Below are 26,921 nucleotides of genomic sequence, written 5' to 3'. Positions count from 1 at the left end.
TTCAGCCAAGCAAGATGAATGTGCCCTAGAGATCTGCTGCACATATGGTCATCAGTAATATATGGCACCCTTAAAACTTTTGTTAAGAGGAGAGATCTTGTGTTAAATATTCTTAAAATAAAATTTAATGTAAAAATAAAATAAAATAAAAATGAAGTTGTTTGCCTAATAATACAACCTTGAAATACACAAAGCTAATATTTGAAGAATTAGGGAAAAAACAAATCTTTTTAATAATTGACAAAACAAGCAGAAAAGGGTCAATAAGGTCATTTAATATTTGAATAAGGCAATTAAAAAATTGACCTACCCATTACATAAAATATAGTACAATAAAATACAGTCCAACAACTGTAGAATACACATTCTTTAGAAATACACGTCAAAAAATTATTCAGATAACTCATATGCTAGGTCGGAAATCAAGAAATCAAATATCGGGCACCTGGGGGCTCAGTCTGTTAAGCGTCTACCTTCAGCTCAGGTCATGATCTCAGGCTCCTGGGATGGAGCCCTGCATCAGGCACCCGCGCATCAAGAAGCCTGCTTCTCCTCTGCCCTTGCTCCTCACCCCCTGCTCATGATCTCGCTCTCTGTCAAATAAATAAAATCTTTTTTAAAAAGTCAAAGATCAAAGATTACAATCATAGAGAGTATGTTCTTTATGGAGAAATTGAGCTAGAAATAAATAACAGGTAACTAGTGAATCGACAAATCCATGGAAATTTCATACTTATAAATAATTCCTGGCTAAATAGAATGAAATTTGAAAAATTCTGAATTACATGGTAAGGAAAATATATCATTTAAAAGTTATGGAACTCAGCTAAAGTAGTGTTTAGAGGGACATTTGAGACTTAAGTATTTAAAAATAAAAGAAATGCTGGCGGTCAACTATGCATCCACCTAAAGAAGCTAAAAGAAAATTAGCAAGTTAAATCTAAAGAAAATAAGAAGGAAATAATACAGATAAGATCAGAAATCAAAAAAATAGAAAACAAATTGAGGTAATTCAACAAGACAAAATGTTTATCTTTGAAGTTTTTTGTGTTTTTTTTTTTTTTAAGATTTTATTTATTTATTTATTTGACAGAGCACAAGTAGGCAGAGCAGCAGGCAGAAGGAGAGAGAGAAGCAGGCTCTCCGCTGAGCAGGGACCCCTATGGGCTTGATCCCAGGACTCTGGGAACATGATCTAAGCCGAAGGCAGCCGTTTAACCAACTGAGCCACCCAGGCACCCCTATCTTTGAAGTTTTTATTAAGTCTTTTGCAGCGTTGCCTGGGTGGCTCAGTCGATTAAAGTTAAGCATCTGCCTTCAGCTCAGGTCCTGATCTCAGGTCTTGGGATCAAGCCCCACTTTGCATCAGGATACCTGCTCAGTGGGAAGTCTGCTTCCCCCTCTCCTTCTGCTACTCCCCTGCTTGTGTTCTCTCTCTCTCTCTCTCTGTTTCTTTCTCTCAAATAAATAAATAAAATGTTTAAAACAAACCTTTGCAAGATGTAACAAGAAAAAAGGTAGAAGGTGCATATATAAGCATGAAAAAGCAGACAAAAAGATGTGAAAGACATTAAAAAGATAGTAAGAGAATGAATTGTGTTAATACATTTGAATATTTAGATCAAAGGACCAAATCCCTTATAAAATGGGAACCAACAGAAACAGAATATGTGTATAATATTATACTATTAAAGAAACTGCATCTGTAATTTTAAAAAAAAAAAATCTCACAGAGCAAACTCAAGTCCCAAGTGGCATTATTAGTAAATTCTACCAAACATGTTAGGGAAAATGTATCCTAAACTCTTCTAGATAAGTGAGAAAGAATACTTCCCAACTCATTTTACCTAACCACCATTACATTGATATCAAAATCTGACAGTTACAAAAACAAGGAAATTCTGGTTTATTCACAAACATAGGTGCAAAAATTGTAAATAAAATATTAACAAATTAAATACACATAGATAAAGGTGTTGACACAATAACCAAGTTGGGTTTATTCCAAGGAACATAAAGTTCATTTAACATTTGTAAAACCGATCATTGTAATCTATCACAATAACAAAACAAAGGAGAGAAATCATTCAATAATTTCAATTGATCCTAAAAAACATTTGGTAAGATTTAATATCCCTTCATATGAAAATACCTATTGATGCTAATAACTCTCAGCAAATAGGGAAAAATGATACACCCTATCTGATAAGAAGTATCTACCAAACTCCTAAAGAATATATATTTGATGATGAAATACTCAAAGCCTTCCTGAAAAAAAGAAAAGGATGTCCACTGTCACCACTTTTATTCACCATTTTACTTGATATAAACTATGTATTTAAGAAAGAAAAACAAGAGCCACAAAGAATGGAAAGAAAGGGTAAAACTCCTTATTCACAGATGATATAATTGTGCACATGAAAATCAGAACATTACAACAGAAATTTGCAGAACAATGCAAAACATCATTTTTGCATCAAAAAATCAGTAAGTGATTTTAACAAGGTCACTGGATATAAGGTCAGTATATATAAAAATCACATGTATTTCTATATACTAGGAAAAAAACTACATAATACAATCTAAAAAATTAATAAGATGTTAAAACAATGTAACTCACAGTTTCATCAAAAGAAATCAAATACTTAAGGAAAAAAATTAATGAAAGCTATCCAAGACCTATATTGAGAAAATAACAAAACATCACAGAGAAAAAGAAGACTCAAATAAATCAAAGTTGGTTAATAAATCAAGGTTATAAAGCAAATAAATCTTCATGGATTTGAGAACTCCATATTTTAAAGATGACAATTCTTTGCAAATTAAAGAAAAGTTTTTGCAGAAATAGAAAATTTAGTAAAACTGGTTCTAAAATGTATATCAAAGGGGTGCCTGGGGCCTCAGTTGGTTAAGCACCTGACTTTAGATCAAGTCATGGTCTCAGACTCCTGGGATCGAGCCCCACATTAGGTTCCCTGCTCAGGGGGGGAGACTGCTTCTTCCTCTCCCTCTGCCCCTACCGTGCTCATCCCTCTCTTAGATAAATAAAAAATATGATAAAATAGGGGTGAGTGGGTGACTCAGTCAGTTAAGCTTCTGCCTTCAGCTCAGGTCATGATACCAGGGTCCTGGGATCAAGCCCAGTGTCTGGTTCCCTCCTCAGTGGGGAGCCTGATTCTCCCTCTCTCTCTCTGCCTCTCCCTTGCTTCTGTGCTCTCTCTCTCAAATAAATAAAACCTCTAAGTAAATAAATAAAATATAAAAATGCAAAATATAAAAATATAAGTATAAAAAGATTTGTCATGCTATTTAAAAAATAATAGTAAGTAGTTTATCTCAAAAGCTAAAGGGCTAAGAAAAATTCGATATCGAAGAAAGAAGACAAAGTTGAGAATTTACATTATCAGATATCAAAACTAATTTTTATTTTTATTTTTTTTAAAGATTTTATTTATTTATTTGACAGACAGAGAATACAAGTAGGCAGAGAGGCAGGCAGAGAGAGAGGAGGAAGCAGGCTCCCTGCTGAGCAGAGAGCCCAATGCGGGGCTCAATCCCAGGACGCTGAGATCATGACCTGAGCGGAAGGCAGAGGCTTTAACCCACTGAGCCTCCCAGGCACCCCAAAACTAATTTTTAAATACAGGTATAAAAACAGTATGGTGTTGATTCAAACATAGACAAATGGATCAGCAGATCAGAACAGGATTTTCAAAAACAGACATCAAAAATCTATGCCAGATGCTCATACTTAAATGTCTAAGAGAAAAAAAAGAACCCTTTTTTAAAAATATAACAGGAGAATATGCCGAAGACTTTAGGATATGCAGATTTCCTAAAGCATAACACAAGACAGATACCGAAAGAGATTACTAAATTGGACTTGACTAAAATTAAAATTTCTATACAATGAATATACTATGAAGAGAGTGAAAATGCAAATCAGAGAAGAGGAGATGATATTCACAATATAGATGTATGACCAAAAAACCCTTGTATCCAGAGCATATTTGGAACTTCTACAGATCAGTAGGGAAGACCGACAATGCAATTTTTAAATAGGCAAATGATTTGAACTGGTGCTTCACCAAAGAGGACATCCAAATGCCTAATAAACAAATAAAAGGGTGCCCCACATCAGTTGTCACACAACATACTGGCTAACATTATGCTATTGCCAGTTTTTGGGTGTTCACAATATATAGAATATAGGTGTTCCTATATTCTGCTATGGGAGGTTAAGGAGATTCAGCCCCATTGGCTGCGGCTGCTCTTTACACTTAGAATTCTGGAAACTAAGTAAATCCACTACTGGCCTGCTTATCTGGACCAGAACCCTGAGAGAAACCCTATATCTCATTTATGTAATAAAGCTAAACACACTTTTACGGACCCAGCAATTCCATTCAAATACATATTGAACACATATTGAACATATGTGCGTCGAAAGATTTGTACAAGAAATGTTATAGGAGGGGTGCCTGGGTGGCTCAGTGGGTTAAAGCCTCTGCCTTCCGCTCAGGTCATGATCCCGGCGTCCTGGGATCGAGCCCCGCATCGGGGGTCTCTGCTCAGCAGGGAGCCTGCTTCCTCCTCTCTCTTCGCCTGCATCTCTGCCTACTTGTGATTTCTGTCTGTCAAATAAATTAATTAAAAAAAAAAAGACAGTCGACATTATTTTTTTTCATAAGGATGTCGTTATTAAAACATCATTTGTTAAAAGTACTTCCCTTTCCTACTGAATTGCCTTGGCAAATATGTAGAAAATCAATTCTCCATATATCTGACTTTCTAATTCTGGAATCTTTATTCTGCACCATCGTGATTACTCTAACTTTATAGTAGGTCTTGAACTCAAGTTGCTGAAGTCCTCCAATTTTGTCCTTTCTGTCTTAAAATTACTTTGTTCCATAGCACCTATCAATAAATGTTCATAGAATGAGCATTTGAAAATTTTTACTGTGTCTGTTCTAAGTCATATTTTAGAATCAGTTCATTAATTTCTGCAAAAACTAACCCCACTAGAATGATGTTGGGATCCTGTTGCTTCTCTAAGTCAATCTGGGGAGAACTAAGAGTTTAACAATATTGAACAGAGCGTATTTCACCATTTATTTAGGTCTTTAATTTCTCTCAGCAAAGAGACTTCCAGTGAGAAAGTCTTGCATATCTTTTGTTTAATTTATTCCTAGGTGTTTAATGTTTTGTAGTAGTACTGTGAATGAAATCTTTTCCTTTCCAATTTCCAATTGTTTGCTACTAGCATATAAAAATATAATTGACTTTTGTGTATTGACCTTTTACCTTATGACCTTGCTAAACTCCTTTATTTCTAGCAGGTGTTCTTTAGCATTTTATAAGTAAACAATCATTTATTTTTTTAAATATTTTATTTATTTATTTGACAGACAGAGACCACAAGTAGGCAGAGAGGCAGGCGGTAGGGGGCTGGGAAGCAGCTCCCTGCTGAGCAGAGAGCCTTATTCGGGGCTTGATCCCAGGACCCCGAGACCATGACCCAAGCCGAAGGCAGAGGCTTTAACCCACTGAGACACCCAGGCACCCCAGTAAACAATCATTTCATCAACAAAGATAGCATTATTCATCCCTGATTTTCATGTTTTATGTTTATTTTTCTTTCCTTAATGCAGTGACTAAGACTTCCATCACAAGGTTGAATAGAAGTAATGAAAAAGAGTGTCCTTTACTTGATCCTGAACTTTAGAAGGAAAACATTCACTATTTCACCATTGGTTATGTTCAATATTCAGGTGTTAAATGACTCATGAGTGCGTTTGAGATTGGTCTAACACTTTTTCCACATCTATTGAAATGATTTTATTTTTATTCTCTATTCAGTTACTATGGTGAATGATACTAATTTTCTAAATGTTATACCAATTTTGCATTCCATGGTAGAATTCTACTTGATCATGATATATTTTCCTTTTTTGTATATTGTTGGCTTTCATTGACTAATTATTAAGAATTTTTGAGTATTTGTTCATGAAAGCTGTTAGTCTTCAATTTTATTTATTTTTTTATATTTGTCTGGTTTGTGGTTATGCTGGCCACATAAAACAAATTGATAACTGTTTTTTTCTTCCTCTATTTCTAAAAGAGTTTATGTAAGATTGTTGTTATCTCTTTCTTGAATATTTCAGTATTCACCGTTGACACTGGGGCTTTCTTCATGGAAAGGTTTTTGATGAAAAAGTCAATTTCCTTAATAGGTAGGTAGTTCTCCCTTATCTCTGATTTTGCCTTCCATGGTTTCAGTTACCTACAATCCACTGAAGTCTGGAAGCAGATGACCCTCTTTCTGACATATGGTCAGAAGATCAGTAGTAGCCCAGTGTTATGTCACAATGCTTACATCACTCATCTCACTTCATTTCATCACACAGGCATTTTATCATCTCACATCATCATGAGAAGCGTGGATATGATATAATAAGATATTTTGAGAAAGAGCAGGAAACCACGTTCACATTTTTGTTACAGTATTAGAGTAATTGTTCTATTTTACTAGGTCTTGCTAATATCTCGCTGTACCTAATTTATGATTTAAACTTTATCACGAGTGCGTATGTATAGAAAAAACATGAGATATATAGAGCTTGGTACTATCCTCAGTTTCAGCCACTGTATGTTTTGGAACATAGACCCTGAAGATGAGGGGACTACTGTATAGCAGTATTGAAATATTATTTCATCTTCATCAGTTTTGGTAAGTTATATTTTTCTAGGAACTTTTCCATTTTATATAATGCATCAAATGTATTGGTAATTTTTTTTTTAATTTATTTGACAGATAGAGATCACAAGTATGCGGAGAGGCAGACAGAGACAGAGAGGAGGAAGCAGGCTCCTTGTTGAGCAGATAGCCCGATGTGGGGCTCGATCCCAGGACCCTGAGATCACGACCTGAGCCAAAGGCAGAGGCTTAACCCACTGAGCCACCCAGGTGCCCCTGGTAAAATGTTTTAATAATATCTTCTTATTGTTACTTCAATGTCTATAGGATCTGTGGTAATTACTGTATCATTCTTATTACTGATGGTACTGTATTATTTCTTTTTTCTTCCTGATTACTTATCTAAGGCTTGACGATTCTAAGCTTTTTAGCATTACTAGTGAATAATGTAAAATCAACTCTTATCTTTATTAACTTTCTCTATTGTTTGAGGTGTCCTATTACATTGATTTCTGCTCTTTGCTTTATTTTCTGCCTTCTACACTTTTAGGGTTTGCTTTGCTCTTCTGTTTTTAAGGTTGTTAAGGTGGAATCTTAGATCACTGATCTTAGACCTTTCTTCTATTTATTTATTTATTTATTTATTTTAAGTTAACTCTGTGCCCAACGTGGAGCTCGAATGTCTCACCTGGGGATCAAGAGTTGCATGCTCTACCAACTGAACCACTTAGGTACCCCAGACCTTTCTTCTATTTAATATAGGAATTTAAAGCTATAGGATTGCCTGGGTGGCTCAGTCGGTTGAGCATCCAGCTCTTGATTTCAGATGGAGTCATGATCTCAGGGCTGTGAGATCAAGACCCACATCAAGCCTGGCATTGGAGCTTCATGCTCAGCAGTGAGTCTGCTAGAGATTCTTTCTCTCCTCTCCTTCTGCCCTCTCTCCCTGCTTGTGTGTGCTCTCTCTCTCTCTCTCTCTCTCAAAAAATAGAACTTAAAAAAAAAAAAATTAAAGCTATGAATGTTTCTCTGAGCACTGCCTTAGTTGCATCCTCCCCAGAGTGGATATCTTGTATTTACGTTGTTACTCAGTTTGAAATATTTTCCAATTTCCTGTCTTTTCTTATTTGATCTATGGACACTTTGAAGTTTGTTTTTTAACTTTTTTTTAAAAAAGATTTTATTTATTTATTTGACAGAGAGAGGAGTGCACAAGCAGGCAGAGCAGAAGAGGGAGAGAGAGAAGCAGGATCCCCAAAGAGCAGGGGGAGCCCAATGTGGGACTCCATCCCAGGACTCTGGAATCATGACCTGAGCTGAAGGCAGTTGCTTAAGCAACTGAGCCACCCAGGTGCCCCTGTTCTTTAACTTCTAAATATTTGAGGTTTTCCAAGTAGCATGGATTGAGCATTTGTGTCCTCCCAAAATTCATACATTGAAGCCCTAACCTCCAGTGTAGCTATATTTGAAGATAGGACTCTAAGAAAGTAATTAAGGTTAAATAAGGTTAAAAAAAAAAAGTTAAATAAGGTCATAAGGGTGGGGTGCTGATCCAGTAGGATTAGCGTGTCCTTCTTTTTTTTTTTTTTAAAGATTTTATTTATTTATTTGACAGACAGAAATCACAAGTAGGCAGACAGAGAGAGGAGGAAGCAGGCTCCCTGCTGAGCAGAGAGCCTGATGCGGGGCTCAATCCCAGTACCTTGGGATCATGACCTGAACCGAAGGCAGAGGTTTTAACCCACTGAGCCACCCAGGCATCCCTAGCATGTCCTTCTAAGAAGAGATATCAGAGAGCCCTCTCACCTCTCCCCTTTCCTCTCATGCATCCATGTGAGGACATAGTACAAATTGGCTATGTACAAGCCAAGAAGAGAGGACTCACCAGAAACCAATTTGCTGGCACCTTAATCTTTAAGCCACCTACTCTTTGGTATTTTGTTGTAGTAGCCTGAGCAACCTAATACCAAGCTCTCATTTGTGATTTCTAATTTAATACTTCTGTAGTCAAATAGCATTTTCTACATGATTATGATTGACTCATTTGATAGTTTTTAATGAGTCAATGTCTTTGAGTCAATATTCATGAGTAAACATGAATTTGAAAAGAAATTTGAAAGGTGCAAGCAAAGAGAACAACTCTGTAGTTGTTAGGTGTAGAGTTCTGTCAGTATCACTTAAAGTAGTTGATAGTTTAGTTCACATCAACTATGGTGACAAGTACTCTGAAGAGGTTTCTGATTCTGATATTTTTAAAAAGTGGCAAGTAATAATTGATTTTGCTCTAGTTTTTTCATTTCTATGTGCAGTAACTCAATTTCTCACTGATAGGTGATTTTAGGGTTTACATTTTGGACTAAATCCAAGGCATGCATATTGGAAAACTGGGTCCTCATGTCTAAGACATTTTCTCTTCTGAGACAAGTATTTCAAAATCTTTGTGCTAGCCTTGCTCTCTGCTGATGGACAGTAGTGACACTGCACTATAAAGTTTTGGCTGATAGCAGCTTAGAGTAAACATCTTAAGAATAGCAATACTTTTTAGACATAAAATGGAAATGGAAATTTTGTAGAATAGTGAAATGACAGGATCTGAGTGTCCTTATTTTGGGGTAAAACACTTTCAAAGCACTTCCTATTATCTATTTTAAGGGTGAAACACTGATTATTTTTAACACGGTAGAAAATTGAGACAATTGTTTGAAAAATTCAGTTCTTTCTTCATATACTTCTCTTGCTGATCCCCCAGTTTCCAAAATGAAGCAAACAAAATAAAACACAACCAAGTTAATCATAGTTATTTGGACAGTTCAGACCAAAGGGTCATTTGGTTTGAATTATATGGTTCGCCTTCCCCAATTAATCCTTCTACCATGCCTATGTATAGATGATTGTCTTAAGGTTGCTAGCTTAGAAAAACAAATGAGTGCATTTTCCAAAAGGTAAGATGACTCAAGTGACTCATTTAAACTCACCTTGGAATAACTCATCTTGCATTTAAAGCTGCGTACAGGGGCACCTGGGTAGCTCAGTTGGTTAAGCAGCTGACTCTTGATTTCAGCGCAGGTCATGATCTCAGGGTGGTAAGATTGAGCCCCACACCAGGCTCCATTGCTCAGTGTGGAAACTGCTTAAGATTCTCTCTCTCCCTTCGCCCCTCAACCCCACCACTCATGCGTCTCTCTCTCTCTCTCTCAAAACAACAACAGCAAATTATAATAATTTTTAAAAATGATAAATAAAGCTATGTACATAAAACACCAGAGGGTACAAGTGTTAATAGTATCTGTGATCCAAAGTTGTCTCTGGGTATTTATTTACTTTTGCCCGCATGTTATTGCTTGCATGTTTATGCAGTGCTCTAAAGATTATAAGAAGACTGAATTCCTGATATTTTCTTTGGCTTTCGAATCTTGGGCAAATCCCTTAATCTACATATACCTAAATTCTCTGATTTTTTTACAATGAAATTCTTTCAGTAGGGCATTCCCAAAGGCCCCAAGATCTAAAATCCTTTCCCAATACTTCAAAATATATGGTAAGATTAAGGAAACTTTCACTTGAATCCTTAGAATTCCAAGTAGAAATCTCTGAAAAAGATAGCTACCACTTACAGAGCATTTACCAAAGGCTAGACACTGTTCAGAGTGTTCTACATTCATTAGTCCATTGAAAATTTACAACAATTCTAAGAAGTGGGTCCTGGTATTAGAGAAACTGATTCACCCAAGAAGTATCATGTAGTAGTGGTTAGAATCTAAATTCTGACAGACTCTGACTCCACACTCTTATCTATTAGATGCTATACCCCTTTCTGTTGCCCTGAATCTTTATAATATCATAACTTGTATTTCAGGTTTCTCCTCAATAAATGCTCAATAAATGAATCTGAATAGAATTATTATTATTATTATCATTATTATTATTATTATTTTAGTGAGAGAAAGTGCAAGCAGAAGAGGGGGAGGCAGAGGGAGAGAGAGAGAATCTTAAGCAGGCCCCACACTCAGCATGGAGCCCCACGCAGGGCTTCATCTCATCACCCTGAGATCATGACCTGAGCTGAAATCAAGAGTTGGACTTGTAACGGACTAAGGCAGCAAGGGCCCCCCTAGAATTCTTAATAATGTATTTGAAAAATAATAGACTTGGCACTTTCTAAGTACGACTACAAGGTATGAAGAATATTGATTTGAAAAAAAAACACTCAGCATTTCTGCTTTTGTTTGAGGAATCACTGGCACAAGCCTTAAAACTGTAAGAAAAAAAGAAAAACTGTTAGAATATACCAGAATAAACTTATAAAACACATCTTGGACCTGCCATTCATGCCTATTTAAGCTATAGCAGCAATGTCCTGGCCCAATTCCCCTCTGGACAGAATTTTGCACCACAAAACTAACTCTAACCTTCCAAAATACGCAATGGGCCAGAATAGTGAAATTTGGGCCATGATCTCTTTACAAGTTACTACAAAAATAAAATGCAGAGGTATTAGTGATATCCACTAAATTCACTGGCCTTACCAAGATATTTGATACGCTGAATTTTGCAGTCATTAGTCAGGTTTGGGATTCCAAAAATTTCAAGACTCTTGAAGTTTCTACTGTGTTATATCTGGTCCCATTAAATGACAAAGAACTTTGAAAAATAGTATTTCAAATACCATTCAAAATACTACACAATTCAAAATAGTGTTTCAAAGGTAGTATTCAAATATAAAGTAGTATTTTTGCCATCAGAATCAGTGGGCTTCTCTATTCTTCAATACCAATGGCTTGAAATCTGAAACTATACAATTCTTCTTTCATGCAACTTAAATGCCTTCTGGAAAGGAAAGGACTCTTACTCTGTCCAGTCTCCTTGCATGGGTCTGTGCTTACTCTCACTGCTCTGCTGAATGCTGAAACCCTTGCTTGCAGAGGCCCTGCCAGTCGTTCCTGTCTCCTACAGAGCTCCACCCTCCTAGCACGGCCTCCCCCACTCTCTCTTCTTATGCCATATGCCCTCATTGGCTTCGTCCTGTCACCTACTCCCAATTCTCACTCAGGGCACGCATCCATGAGTGACACTTGATGGAGTCACTCTGCCCACGCACAGGATGTGATACACATGGAGTGCGATTTTCATCCTCCTCCTGAAAGTCAGGGAGCACTTTCCAGGCTGATTCTCTGAAAATTGATAGCAGGTTTTCTTCCAGAAAATTGCAGGGCAAGTTGAACTCAATCTATTTTAAGGAAATCCTCTTAAAGTTTCGATTCCTAAAAAGCCAAAAGACTACTTTTCTGGCTCTGCGAGTTATACATATCTTGAAATTATGTCCTTGAGGTCCTAAGATGAGATATTTTACAGTACTTATGCTTGGAAATACACATCAGAAATATGAATGAGGTCACGCACAACATTGCAGTCAGTTTATTGTGAATAACATGGTTCCAAAAAAACCCCGAGGTTCTGTACCAGCTAGTACCAGCTAAAGCTCTTCAAATGTATTGTAGAATTGTATGTTCCTTTATCAGATTCTGGGTTTCACACTGACTGATCAAAGGGCAAGAAGGGACATAAAAACCTAATATTGAAAATAGAATTAAAAGCTACAATATTCCAGGCAGGTATTAGGTTAGCCTCTGCTTGGCTGCCCCTGGTGATCGAGTACCAAAGCGAAGGTCTAATCCACATCTGAGCTTGAGCTGAAACATGTCTCCTCATGACTTCTACGCTTTGTCTGGATTTTGGTTTCCAGAGCAATATATAGCAAAAATACTACCTCCTTTCACAAATGCAAAGAGAGCCAGCTAGCTACTGTGTGCCCTTATAATCTGCTCTTCTCTAGACTAAAAATATATACCTCTTTAACAGTCCCATTTAGGCATGGTTTTAAGTTTCTTTTCCATTTTCCCCTGCTTTTCTGAGAACACTTTCATTTGTCTGTATTGCTCTAAAAATTCTGTGTTAGAATTAGACAGCATTCCAGATGTGATCTGATCAGTAAAAAGTACAACATTATGATCATCTTCCATCCTTTGAAGAGTATACGTTATTTTTTATGTATTTATTTTTGAAGTTTGGGGTGGTTTTTTGTTTTTTTTTTTTTTTTTAGTGATCTCTACCCCCAACATGGGTCTCAAACTCACAACTCCGAGATCCAGTGTCACATGCTCCTCTGACTGAGTCAGCCATGCACCCCCCAAGAGTATACCTTTTTAATGTCATTTAACACATAAGAATTTTTCTAAAAATAAGGTTTTACAGTGACTGTCATGTATGTTGCAGGCATTCCAAAAGTATTTCTGAATGTTAAAAGAATAGCCAGCATATGTTGCTTATTTTGTTTTTCTGTTTGTGTGTGTGTACGTGTGTTTTAAAGAGGACTTGTAGAATATACAGTTAAAGTTCATGGGACATTTAGTTTTGTGCCCACCTTCTCAGTATATTTGATATTTAGGTTTAACATGGATATTCCACCCTTTTTAAGGAATGGTTACATTAGCATCCACAAGCATTTTCACTTAATTTTAAGTCAGTCTGTCAGCTGCTCAGAAGTGATTCTTGCCTGCACAAATTCCACTGGATAGGACTTATTCAGAGCATGAATATAATAAGAACTGAGACCACACACTGTATGGTGGCAGCACTTACAGATATCATGGGCCTTCTCCAACGGAACACGGGGGTATTACTGGGGAAGTATCCCAAATAGAAAACTGGCACAATCCATTTTCTAATGTAAATATAGTCATAGATTTACTTATTTATTTTTGAGCAGAGTAGATGTTTCAGTAAAATGAATAAATGTTTTCTGTAGTAATAAGAGGGATCAGGAGCAAGAATATCCTTCTCAAAATTCACGTGGGCCAAGACTGGACAGAGTTAAGGAAACACCATTTTGTCCAGGCAGGTGATTGCTGGGAACGGGATGTAAAAATTATTTGTTCACCATCATATCTCCAGCAGTTGATACAATGCTTGGCAAAGAGCAGACTCTCAATAAAACTTTGGAAAGTAAGTCAAGAAGGAAGGCAGGGAGATAGGCTGGAGAGAAGTTTCAGGATTACTATGAAAATTCAAAATACCAGATAAAGACCCAAACACTTGTGCAAAATGGGACTTCCAAAATCGGTGTCCAGCCTCCTTATTTTGGATATGGTAACTAGAGACATGGAGGAGTTAAGTAACTTGTCTAGGATGACAGTATCTTAGACTAAGTGTTACTGCATTACTCCTTGATGTTAGGACTTGGCTCTTAAGCCAGTGCTCCTTATGTAAATACCAGCAGAGCTGCAAAAGGAATTATTAAGGGAAGACCCTGGGTTCTTGCATTCTGGCCCCAGACCTTAGCATGTCTGGATTAGAGGAAACTTGAGAAGCAGTCTTAGCCCTCTTTGTAGTATTCAGGGCTAGACAGAAGGAGATCAAAATCCGGGACAGGATTTAGCACTCTCAAAGAAGACAGCTTGGCAGTAGAAGCTGGAGGCCATGACAACACAGATGAAATTGCGCTTCTCCCTGCACTGGTGCTGGAGGAGGTTCACGCTATCTCTGGAACACAGGGAAGAGTTCTGCAGCCCGTCTTTGGGAAACCCTTGATTAAATGAGCTTCACTGCAGAACTTCCTCTACTGGTATAAGTTTTGAATCTCCAAAAAACAAACTGGTTCTCAGACTTTTTCAAACTTTTTCTTAAGATTTAAAGGACTTATTCTCCTAAGGAGTAAACTCGGGGACAATGTTTTTCCATTTTTTTTTTTTTCTGTGACTTCAGGTGGGAGGATAGATTTCATGTGGGAAACCAGTACACACATGCCTGTGAATGTAATGCTGACAGGAATGTTTTGTAAGACAATACTTAGCTCTTCTATAGGTGCTGTGCCTGTTTTCTATCCTGCTTTACTTGCAGGATATTCTAATTCTAATGAATCCTGGACTTTTCAAACTCAGTAAATGGATTTCACAACCTCCCTGTGGGTCACAATCTACCGTTGTAAACTCCTGCCCTAATGAGTACTGGTGTGTGATTTAGCCATTTCTCCTCCTCTGTATCCTTTTCTGCTTCCTTCTACCTGTAAGCTGTGCAATGTTGTTGACTGAATCAAAGATCTACTTGGGATGGATCCAAATAACAGAGTGGTGTCAGATAATCCTCAGCCTTTTCATTATGGTGATATTGAAGTTTACCTTGAAGGAAATGTAATTCAGAAAGCCTGGAAACAGAATAAGCATAGTATCAAAGAGAACTCAGTGTCATCTTTTGACCATGAAGTGAAAAAAGAGGATCTAGTCAATGAATAAAAGAAGACATGGAATGTTGTTTTGTATTCAAAAGGGACTTATATATACATCTATATGTTTGGTGTGCATGGAGTATGCTTGGAAAATACCCCATAAATTGGCCACAGTGGTATGCCGTTGGTGGGTATTACTGTGGGGGAACCCTTATTTTTCACTGTGTGCCCTTTGGGACTGTTTTAATTGTTTTTTTACCACAAACATGTATTACTTTTTCAAAATTCATAATATACTACTAGCTGGATAAATAAACATAGTTTATGAGAGATGAGAAAATCTGAAAAACCAAGAAACACAAAAGTGTTGCTTTTGTAAGCCGCTGCTAGTGATGATATCTATGGGAAATGAAAGAGTAGCTCTAGGTTCAAATCTTGAAGGCGTATGTATGTGATATAGTGATTGACCTTATTGACAAGAACAATCTCTGCCTAGGGTACCTGTTCTCTCTTCTACCTCTTCCCCCAACATATGGCATTACAGAAAAATGTAGGAAGAGGGCTCCAAATTTATTTTCTCAGGATGATGCACATTTTCCATTTTGCCTAACAGAGTAAAAGCAACAGTGACAGAGAAGAACCGAGAAACGGAAGAGGAAGATTGCTCTGCGGGCAGAGATTCTGATACAGTGAGTATTAGGAGTCTTGGAATCAATTCCCTTTTCTGAAGCTTCTGAGATGAGACACAAGGAAAGGGAAGCATGACAGTCCCCTTGAGAAACACACACACACACACACACACACACACACACGCGCAAAACCAAGACAAAACAAAAACAAAAAACGAAAGATCATTTCTGCTATATGTATCACGGACATAAGAACTGCTTATAAAAGAAAAAGGTCTATTTTTCTCCTTAAGATTGTTAACCTGGAAAGTAGCTTTCTTAAGTGAGTCAATGCATGTAAAGAACAGTGAGTGGCTCAGAATATGGGTAAGTATAAGCTATTATTATGAATTTTTTTTAGGAAACATAAAAGAACAGTTGTTATGTAGATGAAACAACTCTATAAATGATGCAGGGATGGACTGGAAGATCTCATATTTTTATAACTTAGATTTCTGAATCTAAGAATACTAGTTTTCCAGACAGTGAACCAAGTAAATACTTGAGAGGCTACAAGGTATCGAAATAGCTTCTGATACTAATTCCAGTGTTGGCAGAGGGGGTGGGTCCCCACACCATCAAGCATTTCTTGGGACCCCAACTGATGTCAATCAATTCTGACATATCTACAAGGAGATAGCATCAGATCCTGCAGGTTAAAGGTTTGGTCTTACATAGACATTACTAGTGAACTCAAAGGCCAGTGTTGATGGATTCAGCAACCAACTAGCTTCCCCAGGCGCTTTCCAAAGTCTTTTCATTAACATAACAAAAGACACTTTAATTGCCCTTTTAGCTTAGAAAATCCCAAGCATTTTAGGAACTCTGTGCAAGCAAGGGGGATAAAGAACACATGCATATTTCTTGTTATAAATCACAATACCACAGTGACCAGTTTTTTTAATTAATGATACAGTCCTATTTAAAACAGTTGTGAAGAAAATGTGCAATTGGTTTAAAACTTGTATTTAAATTGTCATCAGTGGCAATTTAGCAACAACATTATTAAAAGTACATCTTCACGAACAGGCAAATATACGTATGACTGTTTTCAATTTTATTTTGTTACTTTTTTTTAAAGATTTCATTTATTTGAGAGTGAGTGGACGAGTGGGGTGAGAGGTGGGAGGAAGAGGGAGAAGCAGACTCCCTGCTGAGCAGGAAGCCGGACATGAGACTCTCAGATCATGATCTGAGCCAAAGGCAGCCACTGCTTAACCAACTGAATCACCCAGACATCCCTTATTTTGTTTTCATTTGCAAAGTTGATGAATACCCAAGCACTGATCCCGGCTGGGTTTAAACTTTGCTCTAAATGCTTGAATAATGTCCCAGGTTGTGTCTCTTTTTTAAAGCAACAGCCTTTCAGCCTAAAGCGAGTCACTCCTCCAACAGATGTGGGTTTCTAATTGACAAAACCTGGGGGCACAATCAGCGATCCTAGTTTCCTTGAGAGCTTCCAAACCTGCGTAATCCTGTAGATAATATTGTCTTTTATCAAGTTCCCTCCACTCCCAAGAGAAGAGGTTCTTTCAGTAAATATACCATACTCATATTTTAGAGGGCAGCAAGAAAGTTGGTTTTCAAAATGTTCAGTTCAAACTGGCCCAGCATCCTCCAGGGGTCCCTCCCTCCCTTGCGTGCAGCCCCCAGATGCCTCATTAAAAAATATATAGGCATCTTCAACCTTATAGTACCCCTTTCAACAGGTTATCTAGCTTCAACTTTGTGTAAAGCTAGTGAAAGTGGGTGGGTGGTTCAGTGGGTGAAGCGTCTGCCTTCAGCTCAGGCTATGATCCCAGGGTCCTGGGATAGAGTCCCACATCGGGCTCCTTGCTCAGCGGGAAGCCTGCTTCTCCCTCTCCCTGCCACTCCCCCTGCTTGTGCACTCTCTCTGGCAAATAAATAAATAAAATCTTTTTTAAATTTTTAAAAAATAAAGTTAGTGAAAAGGAATGTACTACTTCATGGGACCTCTTCCCATTTTTAGGAAACTTAGTAATTAGAAGACTTTTGCTAACGTTCCTTCTAATGTTCCTTCTAAATGTGCCCATAGGTGCTTATGCAGACCCACGTGTCTTTTGAAGAAAACCAGAGTGAGCACATCTACCGTGCAGGTTGCAGCTTTTCAGCTTTATGGAAATAGCTGTGATATTCCTTTCCACCCTCTTTGTCTTTTCTCGAGCTCCTTCAGGTGGGAAGGAAGTATGCATTAGAATTTACTATAAATGTGAATCTAGTTGTACTTAATCTACTTTATATAGAGACTCAACAACCAAAAAAATCTCTAAAAGACATAGAGAATTAGAATGCATTTTCAACCTAATGGGAATTTTTCCTTAAAAGAGATGTGTATAATCTGTTCTTTTTCAGCAGGTAGCCTTGGGTGGTGGATTGTTTTTAGTGGAAAGGAAATAAAAAACATGGTGTGGCGCCTGGATGGCACAGTTGATTAAGCATTGGACTCTTGGTTTTCACTCAGGTCGTGAGCTCATGGTTGTGAGACCGAACCCCACGTCAGGCTCTGTGCTCAGTGTGGATTCTGCTTGAGGTTTTCTCTGCCTGTCACTCTTGTGCTCTGTCTCTGTCACACACACTCGCTCAAATAAATCTTTAAAAAAAAATAACGTGGGAGCTCTGAAGTTTTGAAAATGAGGGCAGATAATTTTTATGGGGTACATAGTTCTCTCAGATGGTCCACCAGATTTTTAGGGGTTTTTGTTTTTGTTTTCAAATCAGAGAGAGCGTGCACACAAGCAGGGTGGGGCGGGGGGCTGGCAGGAAGAGGGAGAAGCAGGCTCCACGCTGAGCAAGGAACCCCATGTGGCACTCCATCCCAGGACGTTAGTATCCTGACCTGAGCCCAAGGCAGCTGCTTACCCAGTCGAGCCACCCCGGTGTCCCCTAGTTTCGAGTTTCCTGAAGGCCAAGACTACGTCTCATTCTACTTGGTATCACCAGTGCCTATTAAAATACCATGCACAAAGTTGGCCTCTATAAATGCTTATTGAATTGAGTTTATTTGAATTTCCAGAGGCAGAAAGATCACTGAAGAGCGATACAGACCAAGAAAAGGGGACTGAACTTACTTCAAGGAAGTTTTTTTAACTGGAGTCTTCTGATCTTATCTTCCTGTTTAACAGAAATACCCTCAAGGAGATGAAACTATACTGATAAGCCCTTAGGCAAACATATCTAGGGACCAACCCCCACCCTCAACCTTAAAAACGCTGCCTTTTTGAGGTGTCGGTATTCTGATCACCCAAAAGCAATGGCATCATCTGTGTCCTAATTGACATTCTTCCCCTTCAAGTCAATGTGCAATTTTAATATGGCCTTCTAGGGAAAGTGCTTTTAGCTCAAGGAGCAAATATAATGAGAGGCAAAGAAGTCTTGGGAAGTTTTGGCATCAAGTGGTGTCTAAAACTAGGAGTCAAAAATAAGTAACTAAGTAAATAAATAAATAAAACCAGGATTCAGAAAAACCCAAGTTCTTTGTTTGTTGTTTGTTTCTTCAGGTTTATTTAGGTATAATTGACCAAAAATTTATCTTTAAGGTGCACCGCTTCATTTAAGATACTTTCACTTTACAATAATCACTATAAAGTGCATACCCACCAATTCACTTAGCTTTTAAAACCCAAGTTCTTGACTTGGCAGAGATGACAAGACCCCCAGGAGAAAAGCTGGGGTGGGTGGGGAGTTGCTTGGGAGTCACAGCCAAGGCAACACTGGTTTGCTAGAACTCCCCAAAAGCGTTCTGACCCAATGACCTACTTCGTGCCGGGCTGGGAGTGCTGTAAATAACGGCACACGTGGTAATGGAAGAGTTCTCTAAGTGCAAAGCACCGTGTCTATTGTGCTCTTATATGAGGACTGTTTGTACCTTAACCAGGTAATTGGTTAACCAGCACTCACCCCATCGCATGGGAATGTGGCTATTTTCTCTGAGTAAAACACCGACTAATCTTGGGATGTGGCCCAGTCTACTCCTGTGGGAAGGGGGTGGGAGATTTTGACTCAGCTGACCACAGGAGTCCAGCCAGAAGGACAAAAGACAGTGTCCTCAGGTAAGGCAATCCATGTCTGGGATATCCGTTGTTTGGTGGTGACCTCTACTCACCAACCAGCCTGGATTTCAATGACAGGCTCTTCTTGGTCCTCAAGGAAAAAACAAGCAAACCTAAGGCAAAGCTCCAGTACTAGGATAGAAGGATGGTTAGTTAGCCTAGACTAGTACTGCATGAGGCCTGTTTTCTTAATGTAAATATAAATAGCATCCCCTTTCATCATCAAGAAGTTCCTACTAGAGACAACAAATGACAATCATGTCATTCTTGGCATGGAATTCTTGGAAGGATACCAGGAAAACAACTTTTGCAATAGGAACCAAGGCAGAAGCTATCTTTTAAAAAAAAAAACTGGGATAAAGGGACCCTGAAATGGAAACTGGCCCAGGACCACCCGTGGAGGCTTGAACGGACTGTTCTTGAGGTTACTGAGAATCTCAGAGGCAGTACTAACAACATCCACATCAGAATAGCAATAAGGGTCTTTGTTCTTATTCACAATGACTCCTGCCATCCTTCAAAATGCAGGGGGGGACATAGTTTTCCTACATCGTGTTTCTACTGTCAGCCTCATAGCTGAGAATGACTGGTATTCACTGAGCATATTAAAGTAGTGTTAACTATGCCTGAAGAAGAGAAAGTTTTGCACTGGATATTCTTTCCAAATCTATGGGCAAGACCCTGTGCTGCATCTTACAGAGACTGCGAGTTACTTATAATCTAATTGGAAAGTTAAGTAGTTATGAGTTTTAAATGGAAGTCTAAGGCAACAACAGAGGAGTTATCACAACATAGTGCCAGTTGTGTTAGTCAAACCAGTTGTGTTAGCTGTGGTTTTTATGACAGTTCTGAGAGCGTAACCAGCTCAGGTTGAGATGAAAGAAAATTTATGAAGGAAATAGGAAGTAGGACTTCCCATTCATATTTCTTGTCTGACATTTTCGCATATGGATTCTAATGTCTCAGAACAACCTTGTGAAATGGGTATTAGTATCTATAATCTACAAGGGAGGAAACGGAGGATCAGAAGGTTTAACCAAGTTGTTCTGAGTCACTCAGCCAGGAAATAGAAGAGAAGGCTTGAACCCATGTGTCTGCAAAGGAAAACAAAAAAACAAAAAACAAAACCTACTTCTTCTGTCTCTCCCCTATTCTCCATACCTGATGACAATACTACCTCACTCTGACACCAAAGGTGTGGGTTTTCCATATACCCACCGATTCTGGAATACCACCAGGGTGTCCCACAATTTTACCCCATCCTGATGGTACCGACCTGGGCATACTATCAGATCCCACGAGTTAAGGGCTGTCAAATGACAAAAATAAAACAATTTAGTAACAAGTTTGATGTCCTTTGTGCACTGGAAAGCAATCCATGGTTGGCAGAGTCCTGTGCCTCCCAAGTGGTGGAGCACTCTTCCCAAGGGCTGTTTGGGAGAGAGCGATTTTTAGAAAATGTTAGAAAAGGCAACGTGAAAACAGGGTATGATTGGCTAGGAGGTCGGGGATTTCCTTATAAGACTAGCAGGTCCATCAGAATCAGGAAAAGGTATTTGGCTTAAGTCGATTGGTTGAGGTCACATATCTGACCTTATTTAGAACAAGGAAATCATTACAATTTCTTGGCAGTTGAGAATTGGCTGGCTGGATATACAGCAATTCTGGACAAGCAAGCGTTTATAGGGATGCGAAAATTATCCAAGTTTTAGTTTGCTGATGTGGCACCCCACGCAGGAGCGGCTCCATCTTGGGTCTAGCAGTTTTATTTCAACAGGTCTCAGTCCCACAAGACTGCCCACCCCCACTCCCCTTTCCCTTGCCAATCAAGGTCCAGCTTGCTACCTTTGCTTCTGACTGACCAGCTACAAATTGGAAGTTCCCACAACCCCTCCTCAGGTTTGGTTAATTTGCCAGAGCAGCTCACAGAACTCAGGAAAACAATTTATTTGCTAGATTACCGGTTTATTTCAAAAAGATAGAACTCACGAACAGCCGGATGGAAGAGATGCATGGGGCAAGTTATGTGGGAAGGGGCGCGGAGCTTCCCTGCTCTTTCTGGACACACCACTATCCCCAAACCTCCATGTGTTTACCAACCCAAAGGCTCTCCAAACCCTGTCCTTTTAAGCTTTTATGGAGACTTCATGACATAGGCATGATTGATTAAATTATTGGCCCCGGCAACGGATTCAACCTGCAGCCCCTCTCCCCTTCCTGGAGGCTGGAAGGTGGGACCGAAGGTTCCATCCTGTAACCATGGTTGGTTCCCCTGGCAACCAGCCCCTGTCCCTAGAATAACACATCTGTATCTATGTCACCTCAATAACATAAGCTCATGTGTGGTTGAAAGGGGGTTGTTATGAATAACAAGACATTCCTTACGGTTTTATGGCTCCCAAGCTATTTCAGGAATGAAGAATAAAAGACCAAATGGTATAACAAAAGATGTTCCCAGTGCTCCTGTCACTTAGGAAATGCCAAGAGCTTTTGGAGGTCTGTGAAACGGAAGCAAGGATGAAGACCAAATCTATGTTTCCCATTATAAATCACAGTATCATGGTTATCTTACTTCAACATTTCTATTTTTTCCCAGCAGGAGGGTCACAAAATCCAGTCAGAGACCTCCAATCAGGTGGAACAGTGTGAACAAGTACTAGGAGATCTAAACGTTGATGGAGATTTCAGGAAAGTAGAAGGGTGGCATCCCACCAAAAAAGTTAAGTAAAGAGCACTTAAAGCGCCTTCAGAAAGTAAGGACTTTGTAAAAAGTTTTTAAGTAACAGTCCAGAGGACACTGGGGAACCTTTCACATTTTGGGTCTGACCCTCCATGCCTGCAGCCCAAGGTGGGGCATGGAGCTCAGGGTCCTGGGTTGTCCACTCAGGTTGCAAGGCTGGGGCAGGGTAACTGCTATGGAAAGAGGACACAGCCTAAAATTAGAAGGAGCAGATAAACTGCAAATTAGAAAAGCAAACAAGAGACACTAGTGTCATGGACTGCAAAGAACAAGGGCTTTAGAGTCAATCAAGTTTAAAATCTTGACTCTCCCACTCATTATATGCATGACCTTGGCCATTCACTCAACATATCTCAGATTCAGTTTCCTCATTTGCAAAGTGTACCTACTTTACCATATACTTTGTGGTTGACTTCCCCAAATTCTTTTTATCTCAGCTGATCCATCTAAGGCAATGATAAGAATCCCATTCTCCTTGCTAATAATGATTGGGCCAGGGATGATGGCTAAGGAGATATGAAAGACTGTGGGCTGAAATGTGTCCCCACAGAACTCATCTGTTGAAGCCCTACCCCGCAATGTTTCAAAAAAGCATATAAGGAGCCCCCATACCACCAGCACCCATTCCATATAACCAGGGAATTGAGCTTCAGAATACAGCAGACATACAACTGAGTAGAATTGCAGAAGAATGGAAACAGAACCCTGATTAAACCTTGCCTGAAGCCAATACTGCTTTTGCATTTTTTACAATACGAACCAGTACAATTTCTTATTGTTTAAGTAGGCTTGAACCAAGGTTTATTATGAGGGTAAAATAAAATAATGAAAATAAAGACCTTATTCCAGCATGTGGTACATAAAAATAATAGCTGTTATTATTTTAGGCAGACAACTAATTCATAAGTCACCCAATGTAGTGGTCATGACTGGGAGATCTACCTGGATATAGAGAATTTTCCTATCAGTGAGTAAGGGTTATGGTGCACAGAACCACTATGGAAAAGGAGAGAGCCCTGGAGTAAGAGGTGTATAGTTGACCTAGGATTTGCCTCTCCCGAAGCCGATTTAGATTCTGGTTCATAGTGAGGAAACCAGCGGAAGGAACAAAGTAGAACTAAGATAAATGGTGACACCCTCAATCTCCTTCCTAATTTCCACTTTTCAGCTAGTTTTCCTACAGTCCTAGCAAATCAAACAGCCAGCTCTGCTTTAGAAATTTCCTGAAGTCCTTTCTTTACTCTCACTAGATTTCCCATTATTAGTCTCTCCAGAGTGTGCCCTTCTATAAACTCTACTCTCCTGTTTAAATGTTTGTACTACTTACCCAGGTAAAAAATGGTAAAAAGTAAAGGAGCTCCTTTAGTTCTTATTCAGTTGTATTTTCTTTAGATTCAAATGGCTCATTACAGATTTAAAGCAAAAACAATAAAACATCTGAAAATTATTTCAAAACCACATTGTTTACTTGATGGTAAGCAGCTTCTACACAAAACCAAAGTCGCCAGGAAGATCGTTGCTCTAGGCCACTGGACAGCTCTTCCTTGAATTGTTGTAGCTGGTAATTAAGCTGGTATACATGGTAGGATTGTTAGTGTTTTCTATTTTTGTCAGTTGCTCTTCTAAATTCTGAAAACTGTTCAGGCCTTGAACTACTTATGAAATCATTTCCTTGTTTTTAAGAAGCATGTAAAACAGATTAAATTAGCTATTATGATCCTAAAGCAAAACTTAAGGAAAGGTACAGGTTTGACTGCAAGGATATTCAGTGCAGCATTATTTATAATAACAAGAAAATAACCAAATGTCCAGTAATAGGGAATTCATTAAATCAGTTACAGTCCATGCATAAAATGTGCAGTAAAATGTGCCATGAAAATGTGCAGTAAAAGTATACAAATTCTCATGTGTCCATAAATAACAATATGAGCAAATAAAAATATTCTATATAATTATATGTATTAATATGGAATCAGTGATAGTAACCAACAGAGAGAAGGGTGCCTATTAAGAGTGTAGGTAAGGGGCACCTGGGTGACTCAGTTGGTTAAGCATCTGACTCTTGATTTCGGCTCAGGTCATGCTCTCAGGGTCATGAGATGGAGCTCAGCATTGGGCTCGGGGCTGTGCGTGGAGCCTGCTTCGGATTCTCTCTCTTCTCCCTCTGCTCCCCACCCACTCGCCTACTCTCTCTCTCTCTCTCTCTCTCTCTCGTGAATGAGTAGGTAAAGATATCAGGCAAACCACCCTGTGTTAGAGAATCAGAACAGCCCTGCCAGGGTATACAGCAGCAGCAGCCAGCAAAGGGTGGTACGATCTGACAAAGAAGGTACTGTGCGGCAGTGACGGTGCCCCATGGGAAGAGACCGAGTTGCAAGCATGTATGGGAAACAGCTTCAGGCTGCCAGTGTGGCTAACGAAGGACCCCAGAAGCCCTGATGCTCGTAGAGGAAGGGATAGAAGAGCTCCCGCATCACTGAGTGAGGGTCTGAGAATCGGTGAGATTGTTAGTACCTTTCCGTGTGCTTGTGAACAGGTAAGGCTTTGGAAAACTCGACACATTTTTACTTTTCCCATAAGGAAAGGTTTATCAGGACAGGAAATAGCGGACATATTCATACACCTGAAAAAGCAAACCGTTTTCCATCACTTTCAAAGAATTTAGAAGACCTCATTTGCTTTAAAGGTATGTTGACATTAATATTATGATTCCATTTCTCAAAAACTCCCTGTATTCCTACATTTTGTGCTAAGTATACAGACGGATGAGAGAAGAAAAGGTTGCATTCCAAGCAGAGCTCATTTTAAAAATATCGGTAACTGTTGCGTTGTTGGGAGTAACTAGATACAAGGAACCTCCCCCTTGCTATTAACAGATTCTCATCATGTTCCTACTGTGTTTAAAACCCGCTAGATATTAGGTCTGTAAGGCTGAATGAGATCGGGTCCCTAACTGGGAGACAGATAAAGCACTTGATAATTGTGTTTTAGGTAACCCTTGACATTAATGATTTCAAAATTAACATTTCTGAAATGAACAATGAGCCATCATATGATAGTGATATAAGTAAGGCCAAATAATTGATTTGCTAATTGTTCCTCTCTGCTGCTGGTAAAATCCCTCAGCCTTACTCTAGAATAGATCATCTCCCTTAAGCAATTTTTTTAGGCTAAAGGTACAGTTGTGGATTTTTTAGTGTGACTGGAGGAGATCAGCTTGCAAATTTCTCAAAATTCATCAGTGCTTTATATATCTTGCCCCCTCAAGCAGTTGATCCAGTTAAATTGCTAATGGGCCAAGAGATGGATCCCTGCCCAACATCGATTGCTTCACTTTCCCATTGGCTAGCAGCCCAGGGCTTGGGAAACTGATGACCTCTATAGGGCTATACCCAACCTGATAAGCCCATCCCCTTTCCCAATTATTAATTCAGGATCTCAAGCCCAAGCTATTTAGACCATTCTTACTTTAAGTCTAGATTTGATTTGATTCAAGCCAATAAGGGAAGTTTGTTGTGGGGCTTTTGGGGAAGTATTTTTTTAATACCTCATGACCATTCAAACTCCAAGTGATTCTATGACCTGGAAAGCCTACCATCCAGAAACAGTTTCCTTAATAGATATATATCCTTTAGGAGAGGATTTCTGTGCTGATGTTCAACCCAGATATAGCCAGAGAGGACACTGAATAGAAGAGATCCTCCCAGAGGACAGAACTTGGGCTCAACAAAGGCAATAGAAAGGGCAGTCCCCTTGGGAGCACAGCTTCAGCTGTAAGGTCACATAGCTGGTAAGTGTCCATAGCCAGTGTGGCTAACAAAGGACCTCACCCCCGTGCGTGGCCAGGAGCTTCTGCTATTCCCCCCCAACAGGAGAGGATATGTGTTTGGAAATGTGTGTTGCTGCCCAGCCCCCCATTTTACAACTTTTTATGGTTGTCATGTTCTTTGTACACTGGGGTGGGGGGTGATTTATAATTGAGACACGGGACCCCTGAGGAGCTATAGCTGGAATCCATAAAGAGGACAACACAATGCCCGGCTTGCTGAAGCCGGTGCTGATACCACAGCTCAATGTCTTTGGGCTGAGTCCTCTCTTAAGTGGGTCCGGTAGGAAGACATATGTGGTGGTTGCTGGGGGAACCGCCCACATCTCCCCTCCATGACTAAAGCACTCATACCCAGAGTCATGTCTGCTAGTGGCTCACAGCCAGGTCTCGCCTTAGAAATTGTCTGGGCTCTGTGTCACACCTGTCCTCAGGGAAAGCCTGCAGCCAACATTCCTCACAGAGGGTAGGGAGGTGGAGTGAGGAGCAGCACAAAATCTTCAAAGGACAATGCCCTGCCCACCTCTCCCTTTGGGCTGGGTGACAACTGCATCACAGTTCAACTCCTCCCTCTGCGCAATCCCAATCTCACTCCAGGGGTTGATTGCAAAGTACTGTGGGTTAACGTGACTCTACCTAAATTCCTGTCTCAGAGTCTGTTCGCTGGGAATTCAACCTCCGGTAATAAATGATAATGAC

The 26,921-nt window shown here is 39.3% G+C and overlaps 1 long non-coding RNA gene across 1 annotated transcript in view; it reads left to right on the top strand.

Moving 5' to 3' along the window:
* Positions 1-18,201, top strand: part of LOC308353886 — a 33,842-nt gene extending 15,641 nt beyond the window's left edge. The window contains exons 3-6 of the long non-coding RNA XR_013967823.1: positions 6,815-6,976; positions 15,532-15,607; positions 17,643-17,780; positions 18,069-18,201. This is a non-coding gene — a long non-coding RNA (uncharacterized lncRNA). The remainder of the gene's footprint in view (positions 1-6,814; positions 6,977-15,531; positions 15,608-17,642; positions 17,781-18,068) is intronic.
* The last annotated feature ends 8,720 nt before the right edge of the window (positions 18,202-26,921 follow it).

This window comes from Martes martes, assembly GCF_963455335.1.
Source record: "Martes martes genome assembly, chromosome: 13".
NCBI lineage: Eukaryota > Metazoa > Chordata > Mammalia > Carnivora > Mustelidae > Martes > Martes martes.
The sequence above is the reverse complement of the archived record's forward strand: the minus strand, read 5'-3'. Positions and strand labels throughout refer to the sequence as shown.